Source organism: Bufo bufo, chromosome 2, assembly GCF_905171765.1.
Source record: "Bufo bufo chromosome 2, aBufBuf1.1, whole genome shotgun sequence".
Taxonomy (NCBI): Eukaryota; Metazoa; Chordata; class Amphibia; order Anura; family Bufonidae; genus Bufo; species Bufo bufo.
The window spans coordinates 373446347-373464997 of NC_053390.1; positions in this window are offsets into that span (position 1 = coordinate 373446347).

The following is an 18651-nucleotide window of genomic DNA, read 5'->3' on the forward strand; positions in this document are numbered from 1 at the left end:
TGTATATATATATATATATAGAACAAAGAAATCGGACTGCACTCCAGTTGTATCTTCAATGAAAAAAGGTTTATTCACCCATAGGTGGCACAAGCGATGTTTCGGCTCGCAATGAGCCTTTCTCAAGCATTGATAAGATGTGAACAGGTTACATATAAAGGGGTGTCAATCATAACAATTGGTGCTTAAAACTTAATTGATAATTAAAGTCATATCTGCAGAAAAATATTACAAATAAAACAACATATTGCCAATTTAATATAATTGAATAAAGTGAAAAAATACAGTGAGTACATAAAGTGCATGATGCATCAAAATCATATCTGAATTCATCAAAATCATAATTGGTCACAGCTGTATTCTACTCAAGACATGATAATTACAGAAAACATAATGATACACATGTGTGAAAGGAGAAAACAAGTTAATTGATACCTGGAATAGTGCTAGCGACCACGCTGTCCATCGCGCTGTACAGCGCGTCCTTGTAGTGTCTATGCGCATGTCCCGACCGGCTACTACGTCATACTACGGCGCCCTCCCTGGGACGCACACGCGTGGTCAAGTCACATATCAGTGACGTGGGCGACGTATGCTGCAGTAGATACACGGGATGACATGAGCTCCCTGGAGAGGAAGCGCATGCGTGTAACTAGTCCCCGGTATACTAACCACCATATTGGATCAGGGAATACTGCCCTATTGCAGATATAAAATGTATCCTATGTAAATTGCCGTTATGCGTTCCACATTACGTCACTAAATTTATAGGCAAGTTGGAAGAGTCCCCTCCTTTTCCAAGAAAGGGGCTCAATTCCAAATGTTACCCCAGTCCTACGTCGGTACCATCAGTACTGTGGGTTCCAAACCTGCTGTAGTACGTGACCAAGAGGGATTCTCCTCATTAACATGTATCAGAACGTTACTTATTAATAAGTCGGCAGCATAAAACGATATAAACCTAAATTCCACCCTAATATAGATTGGAAAAAATGGAGCAATTGGCACGAAAATTCCCTGTATTGCACCTTCGGGACATGTGCAAGACACCACAAGAGAATAAATAAGTAGTACGAAAACTATTTTTTTCAACATAGGTCTCTCATCCACTGTCCAGGTCCATCAACTTTGTGAGATACCTTCTCCAAAAGTATACGTGTACCTAAAATAATGAAATAAAAATATATTAGCAGTGATATATATATGATTCATTTCACAATTTTCATTTTTTAGTTACTGATTTTTAAGTTACTAATTTTTAAAAAAATGTATTATAGCCAATAAATCCGTCTACTGCAAAAGAATCATCTGACGTAATACAAAAGCATAAAAAGGCAAACCACCCCATTCACAACCCACTTACATATCTATAGTCAATATTTAGTCCATTAGGGTGTAGACTATTTAAGGTCTGAATCCAGTACATTTCTCTTTTTTTGAGTAGAGAAATCCGATCCCCACCTCTCCGTGGCATTTGCACCTGATCAATGATCCAGCACCTAAGTTCTTTTTCACTGTGCTTTTTTAAGCTAAAGTGTCTGGGAACTGGAAGGTCTGTGCGTCCCTTTCTAATAGTATAGCGGTGGTTGTTTAAAATGGTCTTTAAGTCGGTGGAAGTCTCTCCCACGTAAAGGAGTTGACATGGGCATGATAGAACATATATGACGTACGAAGAATCACATGTTAAGTGAAACTTGATAGGAAATGTCTGTCCTGTCTCAGGGTGTGTGAATACCCTAGACCTACATATCACACGGCAGTTGACACAATGTAGGCATGGATAACAACCAATGCCACATGGTGCCAACGTTGTCTGCCTGGAAACTGCTTTGGGTCCCACGTCAGCTCTCACCAGCTGATCCCGGATATTCTGACACCTACGATAGGCACATAGCGGTAATGCCTCAAATTCTGGTACTGACCCTCGGCAACATCTCAATATTGCCCAATTTTTCTTTAAGATTTTGTTTATGGCAATGCTATGCTCAGAATACGTGGACACAAACGTAATTCTACTGTGGTTCTTACTTTTTTGATTACCTAACAACAGGGTATCTCTGTCAACCGCTGACGCTTTTTGTTTTTGTGCCTCAAGCAGTGTACTGGGGTACCCCCGTTGTTTAAATTTGGTCATCATCCCATCTACTGTTTGTACAAAGGTGTCATTGTCTGCCACAATCCTCCTAGCCCTTAAAAATTGTGAGTAAGGCAAATGCTTTACCATACTCCTGGGGTGACAGCTTTCATATCTTAACATCATGTTTTTATCAGTGGGCTTTGTATACAGTTCAGTAGAAATAACCCCATTGGACACAATTACATTAGTGTCCAAAAACTGAACAGCAGTATCCGAATAAGTGATGGTGAACTGTAGTTCATCATCCACTCCATTCAGATATCTGTGAAAGTCCTTCAGTTGTTGTTCGGTCCCAGTCCAGATGAGGAAGACGTCGTCTATGTACCTCCACCATCCCAGTATATACTGGGCATGGTGGGAGCCATAGACGACATCCTCCTCAAACTGGCGCATGTACAGATTCGCATAGGTTGGGGCCACATTGGACCCCATCGCCACGCCTCGCTTCTGGACATAGTATGTGTCCTGAAACAGGAAGTAGTTGTGTTCAAGTACAATAGTGAGTAAATCGATAATAAAAGAGCAGGCCTCAGATGTCAATGATGACATATCCAGCATTTTCTTAACTGCAGAAATACCTTTGGTGTGGTCAATAGAAGTGTAGAGGGATATGACATCAAAAGAGACCAGAATGCTTGCTCTAGTCTTATCCAAATTCACTTGATTCAGTTTTATCAGGAAGTCAGATGTGTCTCTGATGTAGGACTGACCCCCATTAGAGAAGACACGTAGCACCTTATCAAGAAAGATTGACACGTGGCCAAATACTGAGTCAGTGCCCGAAACAATGGGGCGCCCTGGAGGGTCCACCATTGTTTTGTGGACCTTTGGTAATACATAAATTACCGGCGTGATGGGGTGAGATACCAGCAAGTATTCTTTGAGCCCTTCATCTATGAACCCTGCCCTCAGGGCCCCAGACACACATTCATCAATCATCCGTATAATACAGAATTTTGGATCGTGTGGTAACGGATTATACACTTTAGTATCACTCAGCTGTCTTAAAATTTCTTTCACATATTTAACAGTGTCCATCACCACAACAGCACCGCCTTTGTCGGCGGGTTTAACCGTTAAGTCACTATCCCTTTTGAGTTCATTCAACGCATACACCTCCGCTGTAGTGAGATTGGGGTACCTGAAGCCACCCGGCCGTGAAAGAGACTTCAACTCCCCAATCTCAGTTTTAACTGCAGAGATGTAGGCCTCAATGGCTGGAACATTAACCACCGGTTGGAAGCAGCTTCTGTTGGACAAATTAAACATCTTACAATTAAACTCACTAGATCTCCTAATCTGTTCACAACTTGTTCCCTGAAACCATAATTTTAACTTAAGCGAGCGAAAAAAGTTACTCAAATCGGACTCCACATCCTGCCAATTCACCTGTGTATTTGGACAAAAAGATAGTCCTTTAGATAAAACAGTTACCTGTGCAGGAGTCAATATTTTAGAAGATAAGTTGATGACTGCTACTTCTTCGGTTTTTGTTGTGTCCGTGTTTTCATGTTGCGCATTTTTGCGGTACCTTCTATATCTGCGGCCGCCTCTCCTGGTTCGCTTCTTTTTGCTGTATTTGAGTCCATTTTGTTCCCTAAAAAAACCTCAGACTTGCTTTGATGTGATTGAATATTTTTCTTGGTTTTCTTATCCCTTGTATTAGTAAATGAAAAATTGCCAGGTTGCCAACTGTAGATGTCACCTTTTCTGTAGTCTTCAGTATCCCGGGCCCATTTGATTCTCTTGCCGTCTTCCAACTCTAGTTGTAGTTGTTGGAGCTGTGTAGTATACGAATACACAGCTCCAACAACTACAACTAGAGTTGGAAGACGGCAAGAGAATCAAGTATGACGTAGTAGCCGGTCGGGACATGCGCATAGACACTACAAGGACGCGCTGTACAGCGAGATGGACAGCGTGGTCGCCAGCACTATTCCAGGTATCAATTAACTTGTTTTCTCCTTTCACACATGTGTATCATTATGTTTTCTGTAATCATCATGTCTTGAGTAGAATACAGCTGTGACCAATTATGATTTTGATGAATTCAGATATGATTTTGATGCATCATGCACTTTATGTACTCACTGTATTTTTTCACTTTATTCAATTATATTGAATTGGCAATATGTTGTTTTATTTGTAATATTTTTCTGCAGATATGACTTTAATTATCAATTAAGTTTTAAGCACCAATTGTTATGATTGACACCCCTTTATATGTAACCTGTTCACATCTTATCAATGCTTGAGAAAGGCTCATTGCGAGCCGAAACGTCGCTTGTGCCACCTATGGGTGAATAAACCTTTTTTCATTGAAGATACAACTGGAGTGCAGTCCGATTTCTTTGTTCTATATATATATATATATATACATACTGTATATATGTAAATATATATAAAGGACGTATGTATGTTCCGCGATCGCTCAAAAACGCAACCATCGATTTAAGCGAAACTTGGTATACACATCCCTTGATACCTGGAAAGAAATCTTGTGGGGGTCACAGCTCTCTAGTACGTACCGTTCCTGAGACATTCCCAAAAAATGCAAATATGCACATCACATGACCTACATTAGCCAATAGAAGCCTGCAGGTCTTTCTCTTCATATCCCAACTGCCAAACACACGGTCACATGTCCCATATCAGCCAATAGATCAGCCGAAACGTCGCTTGTGCCACCTATGGGTGAATAAACCTTTTTTCATTGAAGATACAACTGGAGTACAGTCCGATTTCTTTGTTCCGTATCAGTGGGTAAGCACCAGTTACCATACTCGGACAGTGCACCCTCTCTACTTGTTTTCTGGCTTGGTGGTGCTGCTGGTAATTTTTTTCCTTTTATATATATATATATATATATATATATATATATGCTGTATTTTCCTGCGTATAAGACTACTTTTTAACACATGAAAATCTTCTAAAAAATCTGGGGTCGTCTTATACGCCGGGTGTCGTCTTATATGCCGGTATACGGCGTGCTGAAACTTACTTCCTAGCTGGACTGGAGAAGCTGTCCTTCTCCAGCTTCATGGACAGGCGCCCTCTAGATGAGCCACCGTGCGCTGCATTCCGTCCAGCCGCTCCTGAAGCAGCCCCCTCTCCCTACTCTCAGTGGTTTTCTCATGCCGGCAGTATCACATTGCGTACTACCGCTCAGATCGTCTTGAAGACAGGAAGGGCTGGGCAGGCAGGGAGAGCTGACCCACCCAATCCAAGCAGACTTTGTATGCAGTGTGCACAGAAAATATCTTGCCGTGATTGGCTGGTTGTTGTATACTGGGTTGGATTGGCGATTCTGAGGGAAGGCAGGGGGAAGCAGGAGCATCTGCACTTCAGGCAATTCTAATGTTCGAACGGCGGATCTCTAATGAAGTTTGGTGTGCATCTTATCTGTGGTGAAAAAACTGAGTCTATCTGGGGAGCAGATACATGTGGTGGTGAATACAGTACAGCACCAGTATCTGTACTGGTTCATACAGTACAGCACCAGTACATACAGTACAGTATACAAATGGCTAACAGTCAAGACCCCATCATGGCTCTACCAGCAAGAAGAAATAAATATGAGGCCAGTTTCAAACAAAGTTGTAAACTTTGCCATGGAACATAATAACTGCACTGCTGCAAGACAATATGGAGTAACAGAAATTATGGTTCGGGACTGGAAAGCAAATGAAAAAGTATTAGAGTATGCCAAGGGGTAAGTGTGCATTAAGAAGAGGCACTCCACATTGGCTAGAAATTGAAAAACATGTAGCAGACATCGCCAAAACGGTTATGTAGTGACACAAAATAAAATACATTTGTTTGCACTTCAGTGGGCCAAATCTAACTCAGATCACAGCAACAGATTTAAGGCCACTGTATCCTGGTGTATTAGATTCTTGGAAAGGCATAATATGGTACTGAGGCAAAAGACAGAAATTGCACAACAATTACCTGCAGATCTTGATGCCAAAGTAAATAGCGTTGGAGGGGTAGTCTTGTAAGGCGAGTATACCCCAAGCCCTATATTTTTTTAACTGGAAAAGTCGTCTTATACGCCGGAAAAAACTGTATATATTTCAGTTAGTATCAGTTTAGAATTTTGCACGAACGCACCATCTTTGTACGTGCATTTTGCAACCACTGAGCACCGATCAGTAGTGTCCATTACTGATCGTGTCTGCTCAGTTTGCACTGCAAGTTTTTTTTGTGCAGAAATGTTATTTTTTTTGCAGAAAAGACTTTTTTGGGATAAAACATTTTTCTCTCCTTTTTTTTCTTTTAAATTTAAAATTTATTACAAGCCCCTTTACGTGTGAAAACACAACATACACACCCCTCACAAAAAAAAAGATTTACACATTTCACACGTCACACCCCAATTAAATAAAAAATGGCCCATCCATTCCAACGAGTATACTCAGCTGAAGAGGCATATGCCATCTTTGCCTCCGATACTGAGTCTGCCAGTGAGGGAGAAGAGGATGCCGCTTTCCTCTACCCCCTCATCATCATCCTCATCCGCTGATGAGGGACCCTCTAGAAGGTGCCCCAGGATATCAGCGGAGGCAGCCCCCCAGAGTGAACCCTTATGGACTCTACCCCCTGACGATTATCAGCTCCAAATTCCGGATTTTGTGGGCAGCTCCGGAATACAGATAGACTGTGTAAGGAAATATCCTTATCTTTCCCTTATATTGTACCTGAGGTACAAGACTTCGGTATTCAGCTTGACTTGATTCCCAATATCTGGCCAGAGAGAGTGATAATGACGTAAAACACACTGCTGTGCAGTTTCAAAATCACTCTGAAGGATTTATTGATCTCGTGAGACATATATAGTCCTAAATGACATGATGTTTAGGTTAAACAGTAACACATGTTTTTAGCCAGCTAGTTATTTTATCTTCTACCAGAGTCCAAGGCTATCCATAACATGCGAGCAAAAACCTCTTAGTAATGACTTTTTCTATGGACTTTCACCTGCTACCTGTCCCTGCGTTCGTAATGTATTAACGTATAGATCACAATGTAATATAAGCTTATATAAAAATAGGTTTTGGACTGTAATAGAATCCTTCAACCCCCTCTTAAAAACTATATATTTCTATAGAATGTGTTTTTTTCAGTTTGTTCCTTTCTTGTTTTTCCTTTCAAAATATTTCGGTAAATATTGTTGGTAATCCTCTGGAGACCCAGGGTTTTCTTGAGGTATCTGAATGTATGCAGCTTGTGGTGTATCTGGGACTTGTCTACATCTCATAAATGTATTAATTAATGACGGTATACATTGGATACAGCAACATATCATGATCAAGGAGGCAATTATGATTGTAATACTAACAAATAATTTTCTTAACCAACTCAAATCCGGCATCCAGCTCAATAACCAGTCCCACCAGGAGGATGAATCAACATCCATCTTAATATTATTGGCTATGTCATGTAGCGATTGAATATGGGACTGGATTGATCTGGAATGGTCAGATACATTAAAGCAACACATTCCCTTAAAATCCTGACACCCTACATTATGTTTCAGCAACAAATAATCTACAGCAAATCTATTTTCCAGCACTGCTCCTCGTAGTCCTTGTAGATCTAATAGTATGTCTGATAAGGCAATAGAGGTATGATTCAAAGATTTGGCCAGGTCACATGCAATAGAATTTATAGTACGAGTATTATATATAGCCAGTGCAGGCACTCCTATTATGGAGACGCCCAAACTCATATATTCTGCACGACTGAGAAGGGGTAGTGTAGAGTCACAGTCTTCTGATAAAGTCTTGGTAACCGATCTGTAAGCTATCCTGATAGGGGGTCGACTGGGAAGGGCTAAAGTCAGCCTGGATAATGCACAGGGACCTCCAATAACATTGGCAGGGATGTAATTGTAAGTACTGTTACCACAAGACAAAAACCATTCCTTAGGGAGCATGATATTATAAAACTGGGAGTCACAATGGTTTTGTTACAACTCATGGAATTATTCAGAGAGCTAGCAGGTCTACTATTCTTTTTACAGGTTTCATCAATGTAATCATATACACTATTCTTAGGTAATCCTTCTTTTATACCTTTATCGTCACAATATAAAGTCATGTCTTGGGAAAAAGTAAAACAGGTTTCTGCTGCAGTTACGTTAATAGTAGTTATTCTAATATTATCCATGCCATTTTCTAATTTCTGAGACTCCCCACAGAAATCATACAAAGGAATAAAAGATTGTGGATTGTTAGCCATCGACCAGACTTCAAGGAGGGATTCATCGGGTGTAGGCACAGCAACAACACATGTTTGCATAAGGTCTCGTGGACTCTGTAAATCTTTAAGGCACAATGAGCTAACATTTAAGGCCTTCACTAGCCTGATTATACTATTTTGTTCAGAATAGGAAGAGCCAGGAACAAAAGGATCTTGTTCCTGAGCTCTTTTAGAGACTGTATGATTATTTGGTGCACCACATAATAAACTTATCTCCTCTGGATGATAAATACAAGTGGTAATGAGTCCGATTGGCAAGAAAACACAAAGATTAATAATCAGCAGCAGACAAACAAATCTCCCAGAATATTGTGGGGTCTTCATCTTCAGCCTGTGGCAAGGCTTCTTCTGAGCTCCCCTCTTTGTTCAGGGATTTCACACCTGCTTCACCCTCTTTGTCTTTGTTGGACACCGGAGAAGAAGCCTCAGGGACCTTCTTCACTCTGCTAGCGTGAATCCAGATCGGAGCCTCCTCTGTGAGAATCGCTGTTCTAGTGACTGCTACCACCGTGGTAGGGGGTCCGAATGCCAGTTCCTTGGGATCTTTTCCTTTACGTAGTATCCTGACCACCACTGTGTCCCCAGCCCGGAAGGGGTGTGTTGGTTCCTGTGGAAGAGAGGGAGACTTACAAGCAACTTTTTCTTCAGTTTTACTAAGAACTTTAATCAATTTTGTGACATATTCTTCCCTAATCTGGTCTATGTCGCCTTCCTGTACCACTAGGGGGTGACTTGCCCAAGGAGTTGGAAAGGGCCTACCCATAAGTATTTCAAAGAGTGACAGTCCTAACCTTTTATTGGGAGTCATTCTTATTTCTGCCAATATAATAGGTAGGATTTGTTTCCATTTCTCAAAAGTACCTGCTGTGGCTTTCCTAAGTTTGTCTTTAACTGTTCGATTCATGCGTTCTACAATTCCGGAGCTTTGGGGGTGATACGGGATATGAAATTTCCATTCCACCTGTAGCAATCTAGCTATTTCTCTATTTAACTTGGATGTAAATGCTGGCCCCCGATCTGATTCAATAACCAGGGGACATCCCCATCTCGGAATTATCTGCTGAGTGATAATCCTTGCTGTGGTCTTGGCATCTTCTGCCTTTGTAGGGAATACCTCTGGCCATCTAGAAAACATGTCCACTATGACCAGAGCGTATTCTTGCTTACCCTTTGTCTTGGGGATATGTGTGTAGTCAACCTGTAAATGGGTGAATGGAGTCGTGGGGTAATCAAGATGTTTGTGTAATATCCTATGTGGATTACCAGGATTAGCTCGAAGGCAGATCAGGCATCTGCTTATGTAGTTTGCAACCAAATGTTGCATGTCTGTTATATAGAAATTTTGGCTCAAAAGGATGCATGTTGTTTTGATGATGTTGTGCCCTAATCCGTGAAAATGTGCTATGAAAAGTGCAGCGCTGTGCTGGGGTATACATGGTGTCCCGTTCTTGCAGATCAATCCAGTTTGTGGATTTTTCTGCAAAACAGGGTAAACCCAGTCTTTTTCTTCTTCCTCTGTGGCATATCTCTGAAGCTCTGTCAGCATGTGTGTGGAGTTTAAGGATGGAGGCTTTAGGCAAGCCATTGTCCAAGGGTCTGGTTCATGAATCTGATTGGGATATTTTTGGGCCGTTTCTTTTGCCACCTTGTCAGCCAGGGCATTGCCCTGGGAAATCCTATCTTTTCCTCGAGTATGTGCTTTGCAATGTATAACAGCTATTTGTGAGGGAAGCTGGAGGGCGGCCAACAGATCATTTATAAGCTGGGAATGTGATATTTTCTTACCTTCAGCTGTAGTGAAACCCCTGCGTTGCCAGATTACCCCATGGTCCCACACAACCCCGTGTGCATATCTGCTGTCTGTATATATTGTGACAGGTTTGTTTTTGTGTATTTGACATGCTCTTGTAAGTGCTATTAATTCTGCAGCTTGGGCTAATTGCACATGAACGGATCGTGATTCAAGGATGATATCTGGCAGCATCACTACTGCATATGCTGCACAGTAGACGTTGTCGAGTGGACGTGAACATGAACCGTCTACAAACACTTCTGGTGCATCTAGTATGGGGATGGCTGACAAGTCTAGTCTGGGGGAGGTTTCGTATTCAAGTACCTTAAGACAGTCATGTTCCTCTGGTAAAAAGTCTTCTGTCCCTTTTAGTCCTAGTAATGCATTTAGTATAGGTGCTGGTCCTGCCGTATGTGAGGCATATTTAATCTGTAATGATGGATCACTGAGTAAAAGGACTTCATATCCTGACAATCTTTGCTCTGACATATGCTGTGTATGAATACCTCTGAGTAGTCCCACTACGTCATGGGTAGTATGCAAGACAGTGTGGTGTCCCAGTGTAAAGGTTGTGGCCAATTCCACCATCATTGCACAAGCCGCAAGAGTACGTAGACATGCCGGCATCCCTTGTACAGGGGCAGGCATTACCTTTGAGAAAAAGGCACAAGGACGCAACTTTCCTCCATGTTCTTGAGTGAGTACCCCCGCCATGGTTTTACAGTTTTGTCGTGCAAACATGTGGAATGGTAGGTTATAATCAGGGAGGCCCAATCCTGGGCTACACATCAATGAACATTTCAGAGTATCGAAAGCATTCAACATTTCTTTTGACCATCTTATTAAATCTGGGGATTCTTCCAGAGTGGCTTGCCTCAAAATATTGTCATAATAAGAACAGTCGGGGATCCATTGTCTACAGTAGTTTATCATACCAAGAAAGGACAACATTTCCTTCTTGGTGCGCTGGGTGACCAGGCCCGCAATAGACTGGATTCTCCCGGGACTGATCCTTCTTTCCCCCTGTGTGAGGATAAAGCCCAAGTATTCAACCTGCTTTTTGCACCACTGCAGTTTCTTTAACGACACTTTATGACCACATTCTGACAACCATTTCAACAAGGATATACCATCATGTACACTTGCCTCCACTGACATGCTGCACAACAGTAGATCATCAACATATTGTATCAGGATGGAACCTTAGGGGGGGGCGGGGGAGCCAGGGTTTCAAAGTGGCTTGGAGGACAATGCTGTACACAACTGGTGAATCAGCATACCCCTGTGGTATTCTACCCCAGGTCAGTTGATGTCCCTCAAAGGAAAAAGCAAAAAGTAGTCGGGTACTCTTATTAACTGGGACTGAGAAAAAAGCATTTTTCAAATCAATCACGCTAAAACAGACGGCTTTCGCAGGGATGGAGGAAAGGAGAGTTGTGACATCAGGAACCACCGGGGCTATGGGCACAATGAGATTATTGATTGCCCTCAAATCCTGGACAAAGCGGGTAGTACCATCTGCCTTTGTCACAGGATTAATAGGGGTTGAGTAAGGTGAAATCACCTCCTCTAGGATTCCTTTTTTCAGAAATTCTTCTATCATTGGCCGTAGCCCCTCAATCTTTTCTTTGGACAGTGGGTATTGCTTTTGATATACCGGTGTGGCACCGGGTTTAAGATTGGCTTGATAAGGTGTGCAATCAATCAGGCCCGTGTCATAGTCGCCCTGTGACCATAGTGCAGGGTTTATGTCTCCTAGCTCAGGGTGGTCCTGTAAACTAACAAAAGTACATATAGCCGGGGTCACTATGGGCATAGTGGTTGAGTGAATACTTAGTCCATCATTTTTTACTGTCACCCCCAAGTCCAGTTTCACAAACAGGTCCCTTCCTAATAAACTTACAGGGCAATCCGGTATGGTCAGTGATGTATTCACCATCCACTGTCTCTATTGGGAGGGCACTTGTTTTATATGTTTTAGTTAATACCCCGTTAATTCCGATAGAGGGGTCAGACTTTCTTAAAGGTCCCTTGTACATATCTTTATTTAGCACACTGGAGGTGGCGCCGCTGTCTACCATGAATCCTACCTTCCTTCCCGCAACTTTAAGCAGAATAATCGGTGTATCTCTCCAGTGGGTGGTGAGCTGTGTGAAAGCTGGGGTGACTCCCTCCGGGCCCCGTCAGTAGGGTTGTTGATGATTCCAATCAATGGGGAACCTGGGCTGAGTCTGCGTACCCTGTCTATCTGTATTCTGTCCTCTTTGTGTCATGGGCTGTTGTTGGCTGTGTGCTCCCCTATTCTGCGTGTCTCTCCTGGGCTTTGTGCACTGTCTAGCCCAGTGTCCCTCCTGTCCACAGTTATAACATCGGTTATTCATGGTTTGGAAGTCTTGGTTTCTATCGTTTGATCTATGAAAGTTTCCTGCTGCCCTTTGCTTATTTCTCCCTCTCCCTCTGTTCCCTGCATACGCATGTGTGGGGGCAGTGGATTTGCTAATGTCAAAACACCCTGCGGCTTCCTTTTCATAAAGGTGTTTTTCTAATTGATCTATGCTGTCTGAAGTCCACGTGGAGACGTTCTGTTTTACTGTAAGCATTAGTCTATCAGATAGATTGTTAATAAATGTAGAAATAATTAGACTGTCATTCTGGAGAACTGGTAGCCCTGCTTCCAATTTCCAACAATCAATAAATCTCCTCCAGAAATCAGTAACGCTTTCTGAGGGTTTTTGCTTACATGCTACGGCTACTGGGAGTGAAGACTTTTGTTTAAATACTTCTATCATGTGTTCTTCTATCTCTTTCCATATTAACTGTTGTCCGTACTCAGTGTTACAGATATAGTCCTTTGCGTTAGTATTGGGGTCTATTTCTGATACTGTTATTACCTTTTTCCAATCCCATGAACTGTGGGAACCCACTATTCCGTCAATTATGAGTCTAAGGTCTTCTTGGGTGAAATTCCTCCCTTTAACAGGCTTTCTTTAAATAAGCCACTGTGCCAGACGGAGCCACAGTAGGCTTGGGGCAGTGTTTAATAATTTTATTAAGGTCATCTATGTCCAAAGCCTTTTTCATTAGTTGATTACCAACCGTCAAAAAAGGCATGGATGTCTCAGGTCCCCTGGTCTCACTATCCTTTTCCTCTTTTTCCTTCTTCCTTAAGTTATATCTTGATACAGTTGGGGGTGTGGGTTGTTTACCTGCTATTATGTGACTGGCTGCTACTAAATCCTCTTCTTCATCATTTTTATATTGCTGTAAAGACGGGTAGAGAGGGAGGGGTGTGTGAGGGGGTGGTAGGGGCGCCGAACAGTTAATTTTATGTATATATGAAGGTGGGGGATACATCTGATGTTTTTTTTATCATTTTCCTTTATAGTCTGTATCTCATGTAGTTTTCTATCGTCTTTTAATCTTTTTAAACCTTTTGTCTTGCACATGTTGGGGTCATACCAGTGGGGAGCTATCTCTAACCATTGTTCTCCTCCTTTCTGCATATAATCCATATCCCATGAAGGGTCAGGTCCAAAATACGGCCAGGCGGCAGTGTCGCCTAAGCATAGACCCTTGACCATGTCCATGTGATATATGCTATTGTCTCCTTCCCTGGGAAAGGGGTCTACCGCTTCCATTGCCTCTGTCCACCCTCCCAAATTATCTACCCATGGGTTAACAAGGTAATAATTTGTAGGACTGACTCGGGCAACATATTGTTTACATGTTTCTCCTGGTTCTGGTTTAGGGTATTCTATCTTAGATTTTTGACTACCCATTATTAAAACTTATTTTCTTACAAAAAGAATTCAAAACAGTAATAGTAAAAAAACAAAACAGAATGTTAGTCTTGGGACGACAGCTGTACACTTACGACCCAGCTTGTCACTTCCCCTTATATAACTATTAAACAAAACAATTTATCATGCAAAACTTCTACAATTATCAAACAACTTATCATGCAAAACTTCTACAATTATCAAACAACTTATCATGCAAAACTTCTACAATTATCTTATTAAGAATCAAATCAAGCTGTTAAACCTTCTGTTCCCTGAACAGATCTTTTACGGGACTCCCTGAGCCCTCTGAAGTGCACTTTCCTGGTTACTGGATTCCCTGAATCCTTTCTGTTCCCAGAACAGATTTTTTACGGGGCTCCCTGAGCCCTCTGAAGTGCACTTGTCTTGTTACTGGATTCCCTGAATCCTAAGGCAAAAACTCCCTGAGTTATGCTTACTGTATCCCTGACACAGTACTTCGAAGTCTATCTAAGGGTTCCTTATGTACTTACTTGAATCGAGACGTGGTCAGTGCCCCCGGAATGGCCTAAAGGACAAAAATCTGTGTCTCTTCTTACCAAACATGAGGATGACCTTCCCAATTCCGGACGAGCCCTCAAATTGTAAGGAAATATTCTTATCTTTCCCTTATATTGTACCTGAGGTACAAGACTTCGGTATTCAGCTTGACTTGATTCTTAATATCTGGCCAGAGAGAGTGATAATGACGTAAGACACACTGCTGTGCAGTTTCAAAATCACTCTGAAGGATTTATTGATCTCGTGAGACATATATAGTCCTAAATGACATGATGTTTAAGTTAAACAGTAACACATGTTTTTAGCCAGCTAGTTATCTTATCTTCTACCAGAGTCCAAGGCTATCCATAACATGCGAGCAAAAACCTCTTAGTAATGACTTTTTCTATGGACTTTCACCTGCTACCTGTCCCTGCGTGCGTAATGTATTAACGTATAGATCACAATGTAATATAAGCTTATATAAAAATAGGTTTTGGACTGTAATAGAATCCTTCAGACTGTGTGGGCTTCACTGAACTAGATTTTTTCACGCTAAGCCGTCCTTCCACTGAGGAAGGGGTGTGGACGCCCCGAAACGCGTCTGGTGACAGGAAGAGAAGCGCCTACCTAATCCACTGGACTAAAGATATTGCATGGCCATGCGATAAGGAAACCCAATACTATTGACACCGCTTCAGGATACAGGATACAACTACAGGTTCCACTGACGAAATATTTCTCCTGCCTGCTGAATCCCGTGATCCCAGTGACGTCAGCAACCCGAGACTTGCGACGTGAGACGCCGTAGCAGCCGGCATCACTCGCTCCTCGTGGAAGGACAGCTTAGCGGGGGGACAACTCGGAACCAGGTAGGAACTTGAGTTGCTAAAGTAGCACAAAGTGGCGTAAAACCTATAGCTCTTGGCGGTTATACAGAACTAACCTTGGAGAGACTTGTCCGTTTGAATATATGTCCATATGCACAAGGAGACTTGAATATCATTTGGCGCTATAGGTATCTTCTCTTTTGGACATTCCAATTTCCGACCGCGGTTTGCGGTATCATCAATACCAATAGTGGTTTGTCTACTGCAAAATCCTAGACGGTACAAAGTGCCAATTTTGAACATTAATGGCACAAGGATTGCACACTTACCATTTACCAGTGTAATTTTATGTGTTGGTACCAACTATTAGTTTTATCAAGTTTTATTGTATTTGAGTGTTTATATATGAATGATATATTGGACATAACTGGTCCTATTCAATAAATATACCCTATGATCCAGATGGTGTGAGTGCTCACTCCTCTTTTTTCAGCATCTACATTTTCTTTGGGTCCGGGCACCCAAGTCGCGAGTTAGCAGCACCCGCTAATAGCCACCCAGGTGTGAGCCAACCACCAACCTATTTCTTCTTTAATTCATTGATCAGAACCCTACATCGCCATACGCTAGACCTCTAGGTTGGACCCCAGTAAGTGCAGCAGAGATGATGAAATTTTGGGGACTCATGCTGCATATGGGGGTTGTAAAGAATCCAGACAATATTGGAGTGCGGACATTTTCTTCCAGACTCCAATTTACAGTAAGACCATGACCCAGAAATTATTTGAGTAAATTTGGAAATTCCTACACTACAACGACAATGCACAGTGCCCACCCCAAAACGACCCGACATTTGACCGTAGGTTAGGCCTGTCATGGGCTACTTTAACACCAGGTTTGCTGAGGAGTACAACCCAGATAAAAATGTCTGTGTAGATGAGTCCCTATTACTTTTCAAAGGGAGGATTAGATTCTGCCAGTACCTGCTAGCAAACGGACAAGGTATAGCATAAAGATATACAAACTTTTTGAGAGTAGCTCAGGGTACACCCACAAGTTCCGCATTTACGAAGGGAAAGATTCCCGGATAGAACCCCCAGAATGCCCGCCTATACTAGGAGTTAGTGGGAATATTGTGTGGGACTTACTGCTCCCACTGCTCGATAAGGGTTACCACCTCTATATGGATAATGATTATACCAGCATTCCCCTATTCATGTCCCTAACTGCCAGAGGTACTGTGGCTTGCGGCACAGTGTGCAAAAATCAGAGAGGCCTCTCTAGATCCCGGGTAGGGAAACCACTGAGAATGGGTAAAAGTAGGGCTCTCCTCCATGAGAACATGCTGATGGTTAAATACAAGGACAAGAGGGACTTCCTTGTACTGACCACCATTCACACTAACACCATCTCCCCTGCTCCTGTACGAGGTACCACAACCACTGCCCCCAAACCAGTTTGTATCTCCTGGACTATAACAGGCACATGGGAGGGGTGGATCTTTCAGATCAACTTCTGAAGCCCTACAGTGCCACACGAAAAATTAAAGTGTGGTACAAAAAGCTGGCAGTACACATTGTACAGATGGCAATGTGCAATGCGTACGTGCTATTTCAATCTGCAGGCCACACAGGAACTTTCCTTCAGTTCCAAAGGTGGTTATCAAGGCCCAAATTCTTCAAAGCCAGTTGGGGAGGGTCCCAGTCATAGTGCCCGTGTTGTACCAGGGCAACATTTTCCAGGTCAAGTCCCCCAGACAGCACGGAAGGGAAAGACCCAAAAAGGATGCAGGGTGTGTTCCAAAAAGGGATAAGGAAAGACACCATTTACCACTGCGAAACCTGCCCTGAAAAACCTGGGCCTGTGCACGCAAGAGTGTTTTAAAATCTACCACTCATCCATGGAGTATTAATTTAATTTAATTTCATCTCATCCATGATATACCCTGTAGTTTTACCACCTTATATCTCTGATTTAGTCCGCTTAGCTTACAGATCCACTTTTCACCAACCACTACATATTTATTTCTCTGAAACACCTGTTAGGTCAAAAGTACCCTTTCCACCACTTAAAATGTTCGTTTGGGGGTGCTATTTCCAAAATGGGGTCACTTCATGGGGTATTTAATTTCTGGGGACCTCAGGAATTTTTTTTATTGTGGCATGGCACCCAAAATCAATGACTGCCAATTCAGTTTAGCAAAATCCATATTTTGCTGTTTAAATCTAGAGCCCTCCTGTGCGCCCATACATCATTTTTTGAGCACATATTGGGTGTTGCTGTAAACTCCAGATTCAGGGTAATAGATTTTGAGTTTTGTTTGGCTGTTAACCCTTGATATGTTTCTGAATAATAGATGAAAATTTTAAAACTGCTAAAAAATGTGAAATTTTGACATTTCATTCCCATTACTTTCATTCTCGTGGGACACCTAAAGGGTTAACAAAGTTTGTAAATTCAGTTTTGAATAGCATGAGGGGTGTAGTTTCTAAAATGGGGTGATTTATGGTTGATGTCTAATATGTAAGCCCCACAAAGTGACTTTATAACTGAACTGGTCCTTAAAAAATTGGGTTTTGGAAATCTTCTTAAAAATTTTAAGATTTGCTTCTAAACGTGTAAGCCTTCTAACATGCCAAAAAAATAAAATATAATTTTCAAAATTATCCAAACATGAAGTAGACATATGGGAAATGTAATAACTATTTTTGGAGGTATTACTATTAGAGTTGAGCGGACACCTGGATGTTCGGGTTCGATGGATTCAGCCGAACTTCGGAAAAATTGAAGTCAATGGAGACCCGAACTTTTGAGCACTAAAATGGCTGTAAAAATGTCATGGAAAGGGCTAGAGGGCTGCAAATGTTGTCAAAATGTGGTTAAGAGCATGGCAAGTGCTCTGCAAACAAATGTGGATAGGGAAATGACTTAAAATAACATAAAATACGTAAAAAAATAATAATAATAATCTTGATCTAGGAGGACCAGGTCCATATGGAGAAGGAGGTTAAGGAGGCGGTAGATGTAGCGGTGTAGGTGGAAGTGGCGGTGGAGGAGGAGGAGGTAGCCTACACTGCTTTTTGGTTTAAAATTTATTAATATTTTTTTTAATTAGGGTACACCCCAAAACATTGGGAAATATAACCCTCCAGTCGTGCTAAACACACGTTCAGACAATACACCAGCTGCAGGGCAGGCCAGCACCTCCAAGGCGTAAAGGGCAAGCTCAGGCCATGTGCCCAATTTGGAGACCCAGAAGTTGCAGGGGCTGACCCCTGTCAGTTAGTTCGTGTAGGCGTGTGCATACTTACTGCCCCACCATGTCGC